The sequence below is a fragment of the Desmodus rotundus genome, chromosome 7 (assembly GCF_022682495.2).
Source record: "Desmodus rotundus isolate HL8 chromosome 7, HLdesRot8A.1, whole genome shotgun sequence".
Taxonomy (NCBI): Eukaryota; Metazoa; Chordata; class Mammalia; order Chiroptera; family Phyllostomidae; genus Desmodus; species Desmodus rotundus.
This window is the reverse complement of record NC_071393.1, coordinates 36687942-36708157: the sequence shown is the minus strand read 5'-3', so window position 1 is coordinate 36708157 and position 20216 is coordinate 36687942. Positions and strand designations below refer to the sequence as shown.

At 39.5% G+C, this 20216-nt stretch overlaps 2 pseudogenes; one reads left to right on the top strand and one right to left on the bottom strand.

Moving 5' to 3' along the window:
* The window catches only part of LOC112301681 (serine/Arginine-related protein 53-like), a 53721-nt pseudogene that overhangs the window by 19859 nt on the left and 13646 nt on the right, over positions 1 to 20216 (top strand).
* Positions 16771 to 16883, bottom strand: LOC112301974 (small nucleolar RNA SNORA51; annotated as a pseudogene).

Sequence of the window (20216 nt, the reverse complement as noted above, 5' to 3'; positions counted from 1 at the left end):
CAATTGAAAAAACATTTATCTTGATTTTCTTCCAGGTTTTAGAATTTTATTTTATTCTAACGAGAATTTATTTTGATTTTGGTATGTGGTATAAAGTGTGAAGGCGTTGTATCTGAGATAATTCACACTGGCTACTACAACTGTCAAACCCTGAAATCTCAATGCCTTCACACAACAAAGTCTTAATTCTCACAGACGTCAAGCCCAGTGCGGGTCAGGATCATTCCTGAGTGATGCACCTCCAAGTGGTGACTCGGGGACCCGGGCTGCTCTGTCTATGGTTCCACCATCTCAGTCTTTTACTTCCAACTGGGGGCAGGACCCCCTGGAATATTTAGTAAGCACTAACCGCTTCCGCCTCAGTACTTAATTAGATTTTTCAAATAACTACCCTATTATATGACCTAGTGCCATTTACTGATCACAAATGAAGTTGTTATTTATGTCTGTGCTGCCTATTTTGTTTTCTTAGGAACTATACTAGGATTTTTTAAAACTAGTTTTACAGTATGTTTTAACATCTTCAAGGGTAAACTCCTTTCTCACTATTGTTCTTTATCAAAGTTTTCTTGGATATTACATACTATTATAACCTATTGCACATTACATATGATCTATTAGCTCTATGCTTCCCTCAGAGGCTATATCTGCACCCGAGGGTTCAACTAACAGCTCAGGTGGAGGATATTTGCTACGGACTGAATGCGTCTCTCCCAAATTCATATAGGAAAGCCCCAGTGTGATAAATTAGGAGGTGAGGCCTTTGGGAGGTAATCAGGCTATTAAAGTGGAGCCCATGATAAGTAAGATTATTGTCCTTGTAAAATGTGGAATAGAGTTAGCCCACTTCTCTCTGCTGGGTGAGGATACAGAGAGAAGACAGCTGTCTACAAGCCAGGAAGTGAGCTCTCACCTGACACCAGATCTGCCAGTTTCTTTTTTAAAGTATATTTTATTGATTATGATATTATAGTTGTCCTAATTTTCCCCTTTGCCCACCTCTGCCCAGTACCCTCCTCTCCCCTCCAACAATCCCCCCTTTTAGTTCATGTCCATGGGTCATGCATATAAATTCTTTGGCTTGTTCATTTCCTTTACCATTCCTAACCTCCTGCTGTCTATTTTGTACATACCAATTTATGCTTTTTAATCCCTGTACCTTTTCACTCATTCTCCTCTATTTCCCTCCCAGCTGATAAGCCTCCTTGTGACCTCCATATCTATGATTCTGTTCCTGTTCTGGTTGTTTGCTGAGTGTGTTTTTATTTTTGTTTTTTTTAGATTCAGTTGTTGATAGTTGTGAGTATGTTGTCATTTTACTACTCATAGTTTTGATCTTCTCTTTTTCGTAAATAAGTCCCTTTAACATTTCATATAATAAGGGCTTGGTGATGATGACCTCCTTTAATTTTACCTTATCTGGGAAGCGCTGAATCTGCCCCTCGATTCTAAATGATAGGTTTAATAGATAGACTCATCTTGGATGTAGGTCCTTGCTTTTCATGACTTGAATATATCTTTCCAGCCTCTTCTAGCCTGCAAAGTTTCTTTTGAGTAATCAGCTGATAGTCTTATGGGAACTCTTTTGTAGGTAACTCTCTGCTTTTCTCTTGCTGCTTTTAAGATTCTTTCTTTATCTTTAACATCTGGCATTTTAATTATGATGTGTCTTGGGGTGGCTCTCTTTGGTTCCAACTTGTTAAGGACTGTTTGTGCATCCTGGACTTGCATGTCTATTTCCTTCACCAAATTAGTGAAATTTTCTTTCATTATTTTTTCAAATAAGTTTTCAATTTCTTGCTCTTCCTCTTCTCTGGCATCCCTATTATTCAGATGCTGGAACATTTAAAGTTGTCCCAGAGGTTCCTAAGCCTCTCTTCATTTTTTTTGAATTCTTGTTTCTTCATTCTGTTCTGGTTGAATGTCTATTTCTTCCTTTGTTCCTAATCATTGACTTGAGTCCCAGTTTCCTTCCCTTCATTGTTGGTTTCCTGTATATTTTTCTTTATTTCACTTTGCATAGCCTTCATGTCTTCCTTTATTTTGCGTCCATACTCAATCATTTCTGTGAGCATCCTGATTACCAGTGTTTTGAACTCTGCATCTGATAGGTTGGCTATCTCATCATTGCTTAGTTCTTTTTCTGGAGTTTTGATCTGTTCTTTCATTTGAACCATATTTCTTTGTCTTGGTGCACCTGTTATGTTGTAAGGGGAGGAGACTTACGTATTTGCCAGGGTGGGGCAACCCATGTCACACTGCATTGGGGGAGGGGTCAGAGAGGGAACAATGCCACTTGGTTGGCTCTCACTCTTGCTTTCAGTCACTTCCCCTGCTTTCCACAAGTAGATTGTGCCCTTTAAGGTGTGTCCCTGGTGCTTATTCCTGGGTAGGTGGGCTTGTGTACATTCTAGGATCCTGTGGGCCCCTCCAACAGACTCTTCTGTGACACTGGGAGTTTCTCCTGCTGCCACACCCCCACAGGTTTTTATATCCAGAGGTTTTAAGGTTTAGTTACCTGCACCAGAACCCTGGGTTGCATAACCTTTCTTGTTCCCCAGTTGTCCTCCCAGTTTACCCACATGTGAATGTGGGACCACCCAGTCTGGCAGCCACTGCCTTGCCACTTGTCCTCTCCAGCCCAGTTTCTGGTCTCTGCTCCTCCTACCAGTCTGGATGAATGTTTCTTCTTTAACTCTTTGGTTGTTGGACTTCTCTGTGGTTTGATTTTCTGGAATTTCTGGTTGATTTTTGTTTTTAAATTGGTTTTTATCCTTCTTTTGGTTGTGTAAGAAAGTGAAGTGTACCTCCCTATGCCTCCTTCTTGTCTGGAAGCCCCCATTTTTACCAATAACTTGTTGAACAACATATTCATCATTTTGTTCCACTATCTTCTGCCATTTTTCAGGCAACTTCATAATTCCATCTTCCTGAAACTTTTATATCTTTTTTGAGCAAAGAACTGTTCCTGGTGCCTTTTGCAGTCTTCCAGGGAATTGAAATTTTTACCATTAAGACAATTTTTAAAGACTGAAATAAATAGAAATCTGAAGGTGCAATGCCTGGTGAATATGGAGGATGAATCAGAACTTCCCGGCCAAACAGTGACTGTTTTTGTCTGGTCATCAAAGAAACATGTGGTTTTGCATTATCCTGATGGAAGATTATGTGTTTTCTGTTGACTAATTCTGGGTGCTTTACATCAAGTGCTGCTTTCAGTTGGCCTAATGGGGAGGAGTACTAGTTGGAGTTCATCATTTGGTTTTCCAGAAGTAGCTCATAATAGAGGACTCCCTTCCAATCCCACCTTACACACGACATCATCTTCTTTGGATGAACACTGGCTTTTAATGTGGTTCATTTTGCTTGCACCACCATCTCCTCTGTTCCACATTATTGTAAAGTATCCACTTTTCATTTCCCATTGTAATTTGTTTTAAAAATTGAACATTTTTGTGACATTTCAGTAGAGAATTGCATGCATAAATACGGTCAAGAAGGTTTTTTCACTTAACTTCTGTGGAACCCAAACGTCAAAGCGATTAACATAACTAAGCTGGTGAAAATGATTTCCAATTCTTGATTTCAGTATTTTGAATAAGTCAGCTATGTCCTGCATGGTATAATGTTGATTGTTCTCAATTAATGTCTTGATTTGATTGCTATCAACTTCAACTTGTCTACCTGATCCTGGAGCGTTGTCTGGCGAGAATCTCCAGCACAAAACTTCACAAACCACTTTTGACATATTCGATCAGTCACAGCACCTTCTCTGTACACTGCACAAATCTTTTTGTGTGTGTGTTTCAGTTGCATTTTTACTTTTCTTGAAATAATAAAGCATAATATGCCAAAAATGTTGCTTATTTTTTTCTATCTTCAATATTAAAATGGCTACACAAAGATTCACCAATTTTGATAAGTTTTTTTTTTAATGCAGGCTGATATGACAGCTGTCACAATACAATTGAACAAAACTCTTTCTAATGAAGTTAAAGACAACTAAGCACTTCTAAAGCCAGCTTAAGGAAACAGCCAAATGAACTTTTGGGCCAACCCGATACTATACAGCAGAGAGGTGAGAAATCTTAAAGAGCCTTGAACTTGGGTTAGGAGAGAGGGCAATGTGGACAAAGGTAAAGACCAGCTGGCCATCTAGATGACTGAAGGCGAAATAAGAAGCAAAAATGTTTTATCTGTGTCAAAACAAATCACCTGTATTCTGAGGAGTCCCCTCTTCCATGGCATTTAATCTTCAGAGTATTATGCCTTTAGGAAAAGCAGTTTTCCTAATTGACCCTCCATGGTCATGAGATTGGATGACAACATTTTCACTCTGATTTCATGACAGGTTATTTGGACCAGTTTGGATTTGGAAGCAGAAAGAACCCTCACTCGTAGTACATATTGCAAGATAAATGCTTGAGAGATAAAGTGGAATGGTCTTATCTCCTGCCAGGTTCGCTCTGGTGCCTGTTGCCACTAACCTAAGTCATCACATAGTTAAGGAAAGTTCCAGACAAAGGGAAAATTCTACATGTTTGGGTTTTGCAGAGCTCAAGACTATCTGCAGTGTTTAGGGCACAAGAAACAGTTATGCATTTTGCCTAGTGCATTGTTCCCTTGATGATCACATCCATGTGTATTTTAGAACTCTAGTCTTCTGTTTCTTATTTATTTACACTTCAAAAAATTGTTTTGTAGGATCTACTCACTGCACAAGAAATCTCTTGAGATTTTCTTTTAAATGAGCCAGCAACTTTCCAAGAATCAGGAAGCTGCTAGTTGCCAAGAATAAATAAATGAACTCCAGAAGGTTCAAGTTTGGTTTAAAACTTTGTAAGGTTTAAGTAGGTTCTATATCTGGCTTAACTCCATGTCCTCATCTAAGACATAAACCACAGGAGGGAATACTATTCCTGGCATGCAACTGTTTTTCCAAGCATCAAATTTAATGATCACTTCCAATAATGATTAATTAGAAAGCCTTAGCAAAATAGTTATAATGCAATGACATACGGAGGAATAGGGAGATGGCAGAAGAGCTCTTGCCTGAAAGTTAGGCAGCCTTAGGCTTGTTTTTGCTCCAAAATTTGCCGGAAAAAGTAAATCCTATTGGTGCCTTAGTTTCCTCATTTACGAAATAAAGAAACAAGAGTATGTGGTCTCTAAAATTCTGTGGTGAAAATTCAAAATAACCCCTTGCCTAAATGTGGAAGCAAGTAGTCTGGGCATTCAACATTGTTGATCAAAACTGGAATTAGATGATTGTGTCCAACTATGAAGAATTAAAAAAAAAGTGAAAGTGGACTAGTGAAGGACCTGCTAAAAGAAAATATGTGCTGTAGAGAAAAACTAAGGGGGGGCGGTCAGAGATGTCTAATCAGTTAGGGCTGCCATCACAAGATTCCATAGACTGCGTGGCTTAAACAAGAAACACTGATTTCTCACACTTCTGGAGGCTGGAAATCTGAGGTCCAGGTGCCAGCATGGTGGGGTGATGGTGAGGACCCACTTCCTGGTTTGTAGACAGCTGTCTTCCCGCTGTATCCTCGCATTGCCAAGGGAATTATAAGGGCACCAGTCTCACACTGGGGGCTGCAATCCCACGATTTCTTTCAAACCCAAGTACCTCTCGAAGGCTCCATCTCCAAACACCATCACATTGGGGAGTAGGACCTTAACATGAATTGGGGGACACAAACAGTCTATAGCTGGGGGTGTGACATGTTGTTGGTATCTTACTCAGGTCCCCTAGACTGTATGGTGCCACTCATCTCTCACATGCTGTGGCTGTTGGCTGTTAACAGCTCTCACATGTACTCTTGCCTGGAGGTGGGCCCTTGATTGCTGGAAGCTGGAGGTGTAGGAGGTTACAAGTCTTGCCCCTGAGGGCACATCTTGGCCAATGGCTGACCAATGAGCCCAGCCCCTTTGCCTCTGGGTGGTTGATGCCCCAGGGCTCCCCAGGGATCAGATTGTGGCTAGATTTCCCTGACTTCTTCCCCTGCCCTCTCCTGCTTCTCCCACTTCTCACTCACAAGTTCCTCCTGAGAGCATTTCCTGAACATGTCACTTGCCCAAGGATCCCCATCTCAGGTTCTACTTCGAGGGACCTGACCTAAAAGGAGGGGAAGAAGAAAAATGAGCTGTGCGAGTCACTTGTTCATGTTACAAGAACCGTGCCAGGCTCATGTGCCCTGGGCCTGGCACAGGCCATCGTGATGGAGAGAGCAGAGGTGCAAGGCACTGAGAGCTCTGGACAACGGAGCTCTGTGGTCTGGGTAGGAATGGTATTCAGCCAGCCAGCTAGAAGCAATTCACAGAGAATTATTACTTCGAGGGCTTTGAGTTGCAAGCAGCTTCACTTGGGCCAATTCTGTTCATGCTGTAAGTTGACCAAGCTGAGACTTCGTACGCTGAGGCCTCAGCAGCAGGCTGAGAATGGGATGGGATGATGGGCATTATAGCAGGGAACGGGCAGCATCTGGTCTGCCCACAAGATGTATGAATACAGGGCTAGGGGATATGAGAAGGAGGTACAATCACATTTATCTCAAAGATCAGTGTAGACTTTCTGGAGACGGCATTTATTCCAGACCCTGACAGGATGTGTCTGATTTTAAAATGGGGAGACTAGGTGGAAAATAGAGTCTTATCTAAATGAACATCACACACACACGAGGTGGGGCAAAATTAGGTTTGTAGTTGTTCATATGGAAAATAATACAATAATTAATACATAATAATAAAAGAATAAATTCTGTTTCGTATACTCACAACTGTGTGTGCGTGTGTGTGTTTTCTCTCCAGGAAACTATACCAAAGTAAAAAATTTCCACCTTGGGCATGATTCACATGTTTGAGACTCCATATGGGGAACTGAAACGAAGATCTCCTGGGACTTAAAGTCCTAGGATCTGTTTTCTTCCTGCTGGAAGCTGTATGTCCCTAGTGAGCTGTCTCGGATACTTTCCAGGATGCACTCTCTTTTCTATAGGCCTATGTGATGGCATATATGACAGTAGGGAACTCATTTAGGGAAGGCTACAGACCTCTGTCCCCACCGGCAAACAGGGTGATGCTACGTGTAGGGGAGAGATTGTGGCAGCTCCCTCACGATAAGGACCCAGGCTGAGCAGGGGCAGGAGAGAATACCATGTGTCTGACAGTCAGGAATTCTCAGGGGAGAAGAGAAAGCCAAGATGAGATGGCAGCTGGTGGTAGGCATCAACAGATGGTCTGCCTTGCTGCCGGGGATGGAGAAGCAACCACAGACAAAGACACCATCCTGGATTGGGGACAGCCACCCAGGCCCTTCTGTAGGAGTTCTTGGCCAAGCTGGATGGAGATGCCTCTCGCCTTCTGCCAGGCAGGGGGATAAAGGAGGGATAATGCCATTCTCTGGCTTTCATCTCTGGGAGAGTCGGGAAGAAAAGATGGATGGATGGAGAATGTTAAGAATTGTTCATTGCTTTATGTCAAGGTCACCAAAGGTGACTGTCGCACTAGAACCCTTCAGATTGTCTTACAGGAAAGGTGGCAGTGGAGATGAATAACCAGGGGCCAATCCGAGCCACCAAGGAGAAGGGACTGGAGGCAGATTAAGTCACGCTGGCTGAAGGATTACGTCAGCATTTCTTTCAGAGTGTGAGTTGCATCCGCAGGGCTTGAGAACCTATTCTGACTCTGTGCTTTACAGAATTTTAATATAGCAATGCCTTCCTGTGATTTCTTTTAGTATTTCTCGTAGTATTTTTAAGTTGAGAAAATGATCCCTTTCAAGAGATTTAATTTTTATATTCTTCAAGTGTTGTACAATTTGAAAAATTAACTCTTCAAAATTTCTGAGATTGATTTTGGTACATAGAGGCGAGGCCCTCATTTATGATTATTTTTATCTTTATTATATTTTTTCCATTTAGTCCTCTTATATCCCCTCCCCCCACACTGTTGTACATGTCCATGAGTCCTTTTTCCTTTTTGCTCAATCCCTCCAAGGACCTCATTTAGAAAATAATCTAAAACTCTCTTACTGATGAAAAAAGAAATTGGTATTTTATTATTATATCAATTAGAAAAATACGGAAGGGTTGAAAGAAGAAAATCAACATGTTCTCACCGTGCAGAAATCATCGTTTTTGGTATATTCCCTTTCATTCTCTTGTTGCCTACAGTTTTATCGACGGTGATGATATGATACATGCAAAATTATATAGGCTAATTTTTATAATTGCAGCTATTTTGATAATAAATATATGCTCATTAGAGAAAGTTTGGAAAATATAAGAATTTATAGAGCAGAAAATAAAATTCTGTCTTGTATATTTCCTTATAGTAATAACATAATATTTGTAACAATACTTTAATGTTTTTTACATCCCTGGGGCCAAGCACTGTGAACACATATTAGCAGGCTCTAGGTAGAAAATAATAAAAAGAGGGACACTGAAATGTATTTATATATGTAGCTAATCTACATCTTATCTATTTCTATGGAATCTGTGCTTTATTAGTTTTCCCCAGATAACATATTCAATACTCAGGTTGCTCAAAATGATTTTCAACTACATAAGCCACACTTTATTTCTTAGGGTGAATACATAGTGTTGGTTGTGTTATTTTTTTAAATTTAAAAATGGGAGGCATCAAAACGTGTTTAGTTTCATTTAAGTTTTTATATGGCAATATTTTCAAATATATAAAAATAGAATAAGCAACACCCATGTACACAGATGGACTTATTGGTAACATTTTACACCAATTTATTTTAAACCACGTTCTCTTTTTTTACTCTCCCTCTCTCTCCCGAACCGTTTGATGGTCAGCTACATACATCATGGTTCTTTACCCCTAAATACTTTGGTATTTCCTAAGAATGGAGGTGCTCTCTTATATAACTGCAGTACAGTTATCAACACCTTACATTTACAACTGATACAATAATTTTATCTGATCTACTGTCCATATTCTAATTTTATCAGTTGATCTGATAATGTCCTTAATGGCATTTTCCCCTCCACTGCAGAATCCAGTTTAGGCTCAGGTATTGCCATTAGCTGTTATATCTCTTTAGTGTCTTTTAATTTAGAATATTTCACAGCCATTCTTTGATTTTTATGACATTGACATTTCTTTTTATGATATACTTTATTAATTATGCTATTATAGTTGTCCCATTTTTCTCTTGCCTTTATCCCCCTCCCCCGCTGTACTCCCCCTCCCACCAGCATTCCTCCACCTCCCCCTGTCTATTTGGTACCTACCATTTATGCTTCTTATTCCTTCTACCTTTTCCCCTATTCTCCTCCCTCCCCCTCCATGCTGATAACCCTCCATGTGATCTCCATTTCTGTGATTCTGTTCCTGTTTCTGTGATTCTGATGTTTGCTAAGTTTGTTTTGGGTTTTTTTTTAGGTTCAGTTGTTGATAGTTGTGAGTTTGTTGTCATTTTACTGTTTATATTTTTGATCATCATCTTTTTCTTTGATAAGTCCCTTTAACATTTCATATGATAAGAGCTGGGTGATGATGAACTCCTTTAACTTGACCTTATCTGGGAAGCACTTTTTCTGCCCTCCCATTCTAAATGATAGCTTTGCTGGATAGAGCAATCTTGGATGAGGGTCCTTGCCTTTCATGACTTTCAATACTTCTTTCCAGCTCCTTCTTGCCTGCAAGGTTTCTTTTGAGAAAACAGCTGATCATCTTATGGGAACTCCTTTGTAGGTAACTGTCTCCTTTTCTCTTGCTGCTTTTAAGATCCTCTCCTTATCTTTAATCTTCAGCAATGTAATTATGATGTGCCTTGGTGTATGCTTCCTTGGGTCCAACTTCTTTGGGACTCTAAGCTTCCTGGACTTCCTGGAAGTCCATTTTCTCCACCAGGTTGGGGAAGTTCTACTTCATTATGTTTTCAATTTCTTGCTCTTCCTCTTCTCCTTCTGGCACCCCCATAATTTGGATGTTGGAATGTTTAAAGTTGTCCCAGAGGTTGCTAAGCCTCTCCTCTCTTTTTTGAATTCTCATTTCTTCATTCTGTTCTGGTTGAATGTTTCTTTCTTCTTTCTGCTCCAAACCGTTGATATCAGTCCCGATTTCCTTCCCTTCACTGTTGGTTCCCTGTACATTTCCCTTTATTTCACTTTTCATAGCCTTCACTTTTTCTTCTATTTTGCGACCATACTCAACCATTTCTGTGAGCATCCTGATCACCAGTGTTTTGAACTGTGCATCTGATAGGTTGGCTTTCTCTTCATTGCTTAGTTGTATTTTTTCTGGAGCTTTGACCTGTTCTTTCATTTGGGCCATAGTTTTTGGTCTCAGCATGCCTGTTATGTAGTAAAGGGTGGAGTCTTAGGTATTCTCCAGGGCGGGGCAACCCACATTGCTGTGTTGTGGTGCTGTATGTGGGGGAGGTGTCTGAGAGGGAACAATGCCACTTGCTCGGCTCTTAGCTGGCCTTCAGTCACTTCCCCTGCTATCCACAAGCAAATTGGGCCCTTCTGGTGCTGATTCCTGAGTGGGTGTGTGTGTGTACATTCTAGGACCCCGTGGGTCTCTCCAATGAACTCTCCTGTGAGGCTGGGAGTTTCTCCTGCCACCTCAACCCCCACAAGTTTTTTTAGTCAGAGGTTTTAAGGCTTTATTGCCCTGCACTGGAACCCTGGTCTCTGTGGTCTGTCTCACTCTTCAGTTGTTCCTCCTGGTTTATCTGCATGCAAATGTGGGACTGTGAGTCCTCTTCCACCCCGGCTGCCCATTTCTGCCTATCCTACCAGTGTGGATGAATGTTTCTTCTTTAACTGCTTGGTTGTTGAACTTCCATAGAGATTGATTTTGTGTCAGTTCTGGTTGTTTTTTTGTTTTTAAATTTGTTGTTATCCTTTGGTTGTGTGAGGAGGCAAAGTGTATCTCCCTAAACCTCCATCTTGGCCAGAAGTCTCATTTCTTAAGAATACAGTACTTTCCAACTATCTTTTTAACTAAAATGTTTCTCATTTAATCAAATGTGCATTTTGATTAAATTAAAGTTATACCTACATGACCAAATTACTAGAGACCTGTGTCCTTTTCAGGGTCTCACTTCTGGAAGCACATACTGTTCACCTGTCCCTCATAGCTGTTGTTAATTTTAATTACTCTGTCAAGGTGTTGCCCTATCCCTCCCACTATAGAATTAGTTCCTTCCTCCACCCCCATGACTAATAAGCAGCCTGTAGACAGACACATTACGGCCACATAAACACCCTGCTTCTTATCAAAACTTCTAGAATTAGTATCCACCAATGATTACTGCCTGGTTGAATCTTATGACTTATGTAATGATGTAATTATGTAACGATGACTTTATAACTCTAGGACTCCCTCCACATTCACCAGTTGGCCTTTGGCATTGACACAACCTCCCTTCTTCCTCATTTATGTATTTATTTATGAGTTGTTATTTATCAATTTTCAGTATAGGCTCATAAACTCTTTCATTTCCATGGTTTATAACACATTAGTGTACCTGATTATTTTGGTGTTCAGATTGTTCCAGAAGTGGCCAGTGGGAGCCCCTTCAAGCTGGCTCCTCTGTCTTGGTGACACGTCCTTTCATTCTTTGGGTGTTTCCTTAGTTTATTTCGTAACAAGCGCATCTTGTACCTGCCCTGTCTTAGCCCTGGAATCAGCCATTTCTCTGAGGATCCAGGTGTTGTGTGATTAGATTGAAGAGTTTTACAAGGCTTATTACAGAAATTGCAACTCATCATCCCATTCTGTTAATTTCTTCCTTCCCAGAAGCAAATATTCACCTCTGAATTACTAAATAACATGCTTCTACTGCTACTTTGAGATTTTTCACATGCATGCATATTTCCCATCTCATGCTCTCAATTTACTTACAAATTTGGTTAAATCCTTATTCAATGTTTACATAGTAATGATAATGTAAATACTATTTATAGCTGAACTAGGAGTGACCTATGATTATGAATATTTTTCTTTTCCTACATAAGGTTTAATTTGACCTGAAATTAACTGTCTGCATTTTCCCATTTGATTAGTGGTTGTATATTATTTTCTGTAATTTAACTCCAAAATCCTCTGTCAGTTCTCTAAATCTGATCACCTATCTTCAGATGCATCAGAGGTGCATTCATTTGCATTTTCTGGAAATATCTGCCCCTGACACCTTCTGACCTGCTGCAGTTTGGGCTGGTTGTGATGCATGCGTGATCTTGGTTTCCTTCCACCAACACCTTGGAGAGTGCTCTCATTTTTCTTGGATCCCTGTTTCCTCATTCCCATCTCTTTCTATGTTTAGTCTTTTGTCTTTTTTAAATTTAATCTTTATTTTTTTCATTACCATTTAGTCCCCTTTACTCCTGTCCCTCCAGTAACCACCACACTGTTGTCCATGTCCGTGAGTCCTTTCTCCTTTTTGCTCAATCTCTCCACCCCCTACATTTCCCCGCCCCACTAGCTGTCATCTGCTCTCCATCTATGAATCTGTCCCCATTTTCCTTGTTAGTTCAGTTCATTCACTAGATTCCACATATGAGTGAGATCATATGGTATTTGTCTTTCTCTGATTGGCTTATGTCACTTAGCATGATGTTTTCCAGGTCCATCCATACTGTTGCAAAGGGTAAAATTTTCTTCTTTTTTTATGGCCAAGTAGCATTCATTGTGTAAATGTCCCATAGTTGTTTTAGAACATAAGCACCCCTATGTGCATTGCAGCATTATTTACAATTGCCAAGCTGTGGAAGCAGCCCAAGTGCCCATCAATAGTCTTTTCTTTTGATGAATCACAACCTCTAGTAGGTGCTTAAAAAAACAAACATGGGAGGACCTGGCACTTCTGAAAATGTTTTTATTATACCCTCACCATTAATCGACAAGTTGACGTGATTTAGAAATTGAGGTCAGATACAGTTTTCCCTCAGAATTTTGAAATAATTATTCCCTTTTAGTTTCTAATGTTGCAATCAAGAGGCCTAAAGCAATTCTTGTTCTTGATTGTTTGTATGAAAACTTTTTTCCCCCTTCTGGAAAATCTGTTTTTAGTTTCTTAAACTTCACTATGACATGCCTTGGCGTGGGTCTGTTTTCATTCATTAGACACTCAACTGAGTCTTTTGATCTGGAAGTACCTATCCTTTAGTTCTGGAAAATTTTCTTGAATTATTTCTTTGATGATTTCCTCCTCTCTGTGTTCTTTCTACTCTCTTGGTGGAACTCCTATAATCACACGAGGAACTCCTAAATTGAGTCTTAATTTTTTTTTCTTTTTTCTTTTTCATCTATTTAGGTTTCCCCTCTCCCATTTTTGGGGAGATTTTCTTATGGTTTTCCAATATTTCTAGTCAGTTAAAAATTTTTTACTATTGTATTTTTAATTTACAAGAGTTCTTTTTTTGGTCTCTGATTTTTTTTTTCTACTGTAGCAACCTTTCTTGTTTTGTAGATAAAATGTCATTTTTTCAGCAAAACTATCTCTGAGGATATTAATGGTAAGTTTTGATTTTTTAAATGTTACTTTTGTCCATACACAGTCTTTGTTTCCTTTAACTTATCTCTTCTGTTTGTTTCCCATGGCCTCTATCTCCCTTGGCAGAGAGCCAAGGATCACTGAACATTTAATTTAATTTAATTTAATTTAATTTAATTTAATTTAATTTTTTTGTTATTTTTCTTTTTCATTTAATTTATTGGAGTGACATTGGTTAATAAAATTATATAGGTTTCAGGTGCACAATTTGATTATACATCATGTGTTCATTGAACTGTGTTTATCATCCCAAGTCAAGCCTCCTTCCATCACCATTTATTCCATCTTTACTCTCTTCTACCTCCTCTATCCACTTCCCCTCTGGTAATCACCATACTGTTGGCTGTGTCTATGAGATTTTTTTTTCTTAATCCCTTCACCATTTTCACCCAGCCTCCCAACCCTCCTCTCTGACAGCAGTCAGCTGTTCTCTATCTGTGAGTCTGTTTCTATTTTGTTGGTTTATTTTGTTCATTAGATTCCACATATGAGTGAAATCACATGGTTCTTGTCTTTCTCTGACTGGCTTATTTTACTTAGCATAATGCTCTACAGATCCATCCATGCTGTTGCAAAGGGTAAGATTTTCTTTTTTATGGCCAAGCAGTATTCCATTGTGTAAATGTACCACAGTTTTTTTTAATCCACTTACCTGCTGATGACACTTGGGCTGCTTCCAAATTTTGGCTATTGTAAATAATGCTGCAGTGAACATAGAGATGTACATAGTCTTTCAAATTAATGTTTTGGGTTTCTTCAAGTAAATTCTCAAAAGTGGAATTGCTGGGTCATAAGGCAGTTCCATCCTTTAATTTTTTTGAGGAAATTCCATACTGTTTTCCACAGTGGCTGCACCAGCCTGCATTCCACCAACAGTGCATGTGGGTTTCCTTTTCTCCACATCCACCCCAGCACTTGTTGTTTGTTTTATTAACGATAACCATTTTGGCAGGTGTGAGGTGATATCTCATTGTGGCTTTAATTGGTATTTTTCTGATGATTAGTGACATTGAGCATCTTTTCATATGTCTACTGTCCTTCTCTATGACCTCTTTGGAGAAGTGCCTATTCAGGTCCTTTGCCCATTTTTAAAATTGTATTGTTTGGTGTTTGTTTGTTTGTTTGTTGCGAGTTTTATAAATTCTTTGTAAATTTTGGATATTAACTCATTATTATATGTATCACCAAACATGTTATTTCATTCAGTGGGTTGTCTTTTCATTTTGTTGTTGGTTTCCTTTGCGGTGCATAAACTTTTTAGTTTGATGTAGTCTCATTTGTTTATTTTTTCTTTTGTTTCCCTTGCCCAAGGAGATATATCAGAAGACATATTGCTATGAGAAATGTCTGAGATTTTACTGCCTATGCTTTCTGGAATTTTTATGGTTTTGAGTCTAATATTTAAGTTTTTGATCCATTTTGAGTTTATTCTTGTGTATGGTATAAAAAAGTCTAGTTTTTTTTCATATATCTGTTTAATATTTTCACCACCATTTATTAAAGAGACTGTCTTTTCCCCATTGCATGTTCTTGCCTCATTTGTCAAATATTAACTGATCATAAAAGAGTGGGTTTATTTCTGGGCTCTCTGTTCTATAACACTGATCTATATGTCTGTGTTTATGCCAGTGCCATGCTGTTTTGATTACATTGGCCTTGTAGTATAGGTTGGTATCAGGTAGCATGATTCCTCCACCTTTGTTCTTATTTCTCATGATTGTTGTTGATATTTGGGGTCTTTTGTGGTTACATATAAATATTTGGAATATTTGTTCTAGTTCTATGAAATACACTATTGGTATCTTGATAGGAATTGTGTTGAATCTTGCTTTCAGTAGTATAGACATTTTAATGATGTTAATTGTTCCTATCTCTGAATGCAGTATATGCTTCCACTTATTTGTGTTATCTTCAGTTTCTTTCTTTAGTGTCTTATAATTTTCCAAGTACAAGTCTTTTACATCCTTGTTTAAATTTATTCCTAGGTATGTTATTCTTTTTGGAGCAGTTGTAAATGGGATTGTTTTCTCAGTTTCCCTTTCTGATAGTTTATTATTATTAGTGTATAAAATGCAACTGATTTCTGAGTATTTATTTTATATCCTGCTACTTTGCTGCATTTATTTGTCAGTTCTCGTAGTTTCTTGGTGGAATCTTTAGGGTTCTCGATACAGAGTATCATGTCATCTGCAAATAATGATGGTTTTACTACTTCCTTTCTAATTTTGATGCCTTTTATTTCTTCTTGTCTGATTGCTTTGGCTAGGACTTCCAGTACTATGTTGAATAAGAGTGGTAAAAGTTGATATCCCTGCCTTGTTCCTGATCTTAAAGGAAATGCTTGTACTATTTGCCCATTGAGTATGATGTTGGGTTTGCCATATATAACCTTTATTACATTGAGGTATGTCTCTTTATTCCCACTTTGCTGAGAGTTTTTATATGAATGAGTGGTGGATTTTATAAAGTGCTTTTTCTGCATCTATTGATATGATCATGTGGTTTTATCCTTCATATTGTTTATATTGTATATTATGTTTATTGATTTGTGGATATTGTACCAACCTTGCATTCCCAGAATAAATCCCACTTGATCATGGGGTATGATCTTTTTAATGCATTGCTGTATTCAGTTTGCTAATATTTTGTTGAGGATTTTAGAATCTATGTTCATTGGGAATATTGGCCTATAATTTTCTTTCTTTGTAGTGTCTTTATCTGGTTTTGGAGCTAGGATAATGCTGGCCTCATAAAATGAGCTTGGGAGTCTTCCCTCCTCTTGAATTTTTGGAGGATACGTGCTAGTTCTTTTTTGAATGTTTGGTAAAATTCACCTGTTGTGAATTTGGTCTAGGTCTGGTCTAGGACTGGTCTAGGACTTTCGGTCTAGGACTTTTATCTGATGGAAGTTTTATTGATTACTGCTTCGATCTCATGAGTTATAATCTGTCTATTCAGAATCTCTGATTCTTCTTGATTCAGTTTTGGAAGATTGTATGTTTATAGGGATTTATCCATTTCTTCCAGACTTTCCAATTTGTTTGAAAATTGTTGTTCATATATTTTCTTTCAGTCCTTTGCATTATTTTGTGTTAGTCATGTCTTCCCTTTTATTTCTGATTTTACTTAATTGGGTTATATTTGTCTTGATGAGTCTGGTTAAAAATGTCAGTCTTGTTTATCTTTTTAAAGAACTAGCTTTTGGTTTCACTGAACTTTGTATTTTTTTTCCATGTCCCCCCATTCACAATACAGACCAGGCAAAGGGCCTGGGCTCAGTTGTATATGGGGTAGGTTTACTCTGCCTCCTCTTTCTCGATCTTTTGTATTTTTTAAAGACTCTGTTTTGTTTATTTCTGCTCTCATCTTTATTATTTCCTTCTTTCTTCTCACTTGGAGCTTCATTTTTATTTTTTGAGTTCCTTTAAATGTAAAGTTATATTGTTTATTTGAGATATTCTTGTTTTTTCAGATAGCCTTTTAATACTATGAATTGTCCTCTTAGGACTGTTTCTGCTGTGTCCCATTGATTTTGGATTGTTGTGTCCTCATTTTCATTAGCTTCAGATACCTTTTGATTTCTTACTTGATTTTTCTTCTCTTTCTCCTTCTCCTTCTTCTCTGTCTTCTTCCAGGCCCTTTAACATTTCTTGAAATACCAGTTTGGTAGTAACAAACTCCTTTAGCTTTTGCTTGTCTCAGAAGCTATTTATTTCTCCTTTAATTTTAAATGATAGCCTTCCTGTGTAAAATAATCTTGGTTGTAGGCCCTTACTTTTCATCACTTTGAATATTTCATGCCAATCCCTTCTGTCCTGAAATGTTTTTGTTGAGCAACCAGTTGACAGTTATATGGGAACTCCCTTGTAGGTAACTAACTGTGTTTCTTTCACTGCTTTTAAGATTCTCTCTTTGTCCTGGCTGGTGTAGCTCAGTGGATTGAGCTCTGGCCTGTGAAACAAAGGGTCTCTGGTTCAATTCCCAGTCAGGGCGCAGCCTGGGTTGCAGGCCAGGTCCCCAGTGGAGGGAGCATGAGAGGCAACCACACATTGATGTTTCTCTCCCTCTCTTTCTTCTTCCTGTCCCCCCTCTCTAAAAATAAATAAATAAAATCTTTCAAACAAAGATTCTCTCTTTGTCTTTGACTTTTGCCACTTTAATTTTGGTGTGTCTTGGTGTGGGATTCTTTGGATCCATCTTATTTGGGACTCTCTGTGCTTCCTGGACTTGTATGTCTTTTTCTTTCAACACATTAGGGATGTTTTTGGTCATTATTTCTTTAAATAGGTTCTCAATCCCTTACTCTCTCTCTTCTCCTTCTGGTATCCCTATGATGTGGATGTTGTTATGCCTCCTGTTGTCACAAAGGATTCTTAAACCATCTTCATTTAAAAAATTATTTTTTATTTTTGCTGCTCTGATTAAGTGTTTGTTTTTTTTTTTACCTTGTCTTCCAAACTGCTGATTCAACCCCCCATTTTATCCACCCTACTGTTTATTCCTTTCAGTGTATTCTTCACTTCAGATAGTGTGTTCTTAATTTCTGACTGGTCCTTTCTTATGCTTTCTATATTCCTTTTCAAACTTTTGAGTATCATTGTAACCATTACATAGAACTCTATATCTGATAAATGGCTTGCCTCCATTTAGCTCTTTTTTCCTGGTACTTTCTCCTGTTCTTTCATTTGCAGCCTGTTTCTTTCTTTCCCCATTTCAACTGCCTCTTTGTGTTTGTTTCTATGTATCACATAGATCTGCTATGACTCACAGTCTTCATGGGATGGCCTTATGTAGTAGGTGTCCTTTGGGGTCCAGTGGTGCAGTCTCCTGATCACCTGAGCTGGGTGCTCCAGGAATGTCCCTTGTGTGGGTTATGTGGCCCTTTCTATTATAATTGAGTCTTAATTGCTATTGGCTCATTCATTCATTGGATTGACCCTCAGGCTGGCTGACTATGAGACTGAATCCCAATCATGGCATGTGAGCTGCTGCTGTACAGGTGCTGACCACGTGAAGCGAAATTTGCCTCAGTGGGGTTAGGTGTCTGCCCAGATCTCCCTTTGGATATTCTGCTCATGAAACTTATTGGATTCTGCTCCATTTTTGTCTGAAGCTGGCCATGGGGTATATTGGTTCTGGGCCTCTTGGAAGGGACTCTGGTTGAGACCAGTGTCAGATGCTGTCTGTGACTGACCCTGGGCAACCTGTTTGGAGTGACAAGGATCACTGAACATTTGAGAAAAACCTTTAATAGAGGAGACAGGCCAAGTAAAGTTTTGTTCTAGGCAATGAAAATAGGGCAGTCAGGTTACACCTCTGGGTGGGATAAATATTAAACAATTAACTACATAATTAATCGTAATTACAATTGTGGTTAGAATTTCAGAGAAAACAGTCAGCTCAAGGGGCAAAAGAATGGGGCAGTGGTGCTGGTGATGGTTCTAGGATAGCCCTCCTTGAAGAATTGGTGTTTAAGTTCAGCTTTGAAAGATTAGAATGAAGAAGCTAGAAGAGAAGGAGAGTATGGACATTCCCAGAGTAGAGAAGAACATATACCAAGTCCCTTTGGCAGGAGGGAACATGGTGGGCCTATGAAGAGGGTACTATGAAGAGTTGATGTGGCTGGAGTATGGAGGAGAGGAAGAAGAAGAGGTAGGGTCGTGTTCACTGTTGCAACCCCAGTACCTTGCAGAATAGGGGCTCTGTAAATGCTTTTGCTTAGTGGATAAAAGAAAGCAGTTGTATCTGGTCTGTAAGGAGGTGCCTGATGGCAGGTGTGGGGTTTGCCCTCAGCTCTTTCTTGCCCTCACATTTTCACCAGTGCCTAGAGTCACCAGTGAGAATGCAGAAGCCATGTTCAGCTGACCAGGACAAAAGAAAGGGGTCAAAGTCAGAGAGGGGTTAAATGAGGTACCAGCAACATTTGTCTGAGTCCAAAAGGAAAGAGAAGACTGCTCTCATGTGAAGAGGCCTGGAAATGTTTCATGGGGGACAGCTTTAGTGGCAGGTCTTATAGAGTGGGGGGAGGAGGTACCCCAGCAAGCAACAAGGCTGGAAGCAAGGTCTCAGAGAACAGAACAGTGTGAAGAAAACTCGAGAGACTCAGGTGTGGGGATCCTGCTGGACTGAAGGCCCAGAGTTGTGCAGCAGCGAAGCTGGATTTTGACGGTGGGCAAGGCAGGATCTCAGCTTCTCTGGGTCTAGGAGAACATACCCAAGACTAGATATGCCCCCTTCCTGGAGCCCATCAGGGTGAGCCCGGGTCAGCCTTCTCCATCCATCCCTGAGATCTACTGCTTTTCATATTCCAGTACTGGGTAAAAGACAACTGCTATGGCTTCGGTTTTTGGGAGGCAATGAAAAATGACCAAGCTGGGAAAGCTCCAGATCCTCAAATGCAGGCTTCACCTCCCACTGCTTCCCAGTGAATCTGAGAAAAACCCTGCCCCATATCATTGCTCAGATCTTATCAGAGCTGAGACCTAGTCAAAACTCTTCTCCCAACGCCCCGCTGAACAAGAACAAGGGGAAAAGAGAAACTACCGTAGTCACGACTGCAGGCGCCTAGTTTTTATAAACATCTGTGTCTGCAGAGCCAGGGTTATTCACTCAGCAAACATTTTCCATGTGCCTTCTATGTGCCACACACATTGGCTGGTATCAGGCAGTTCAGCTG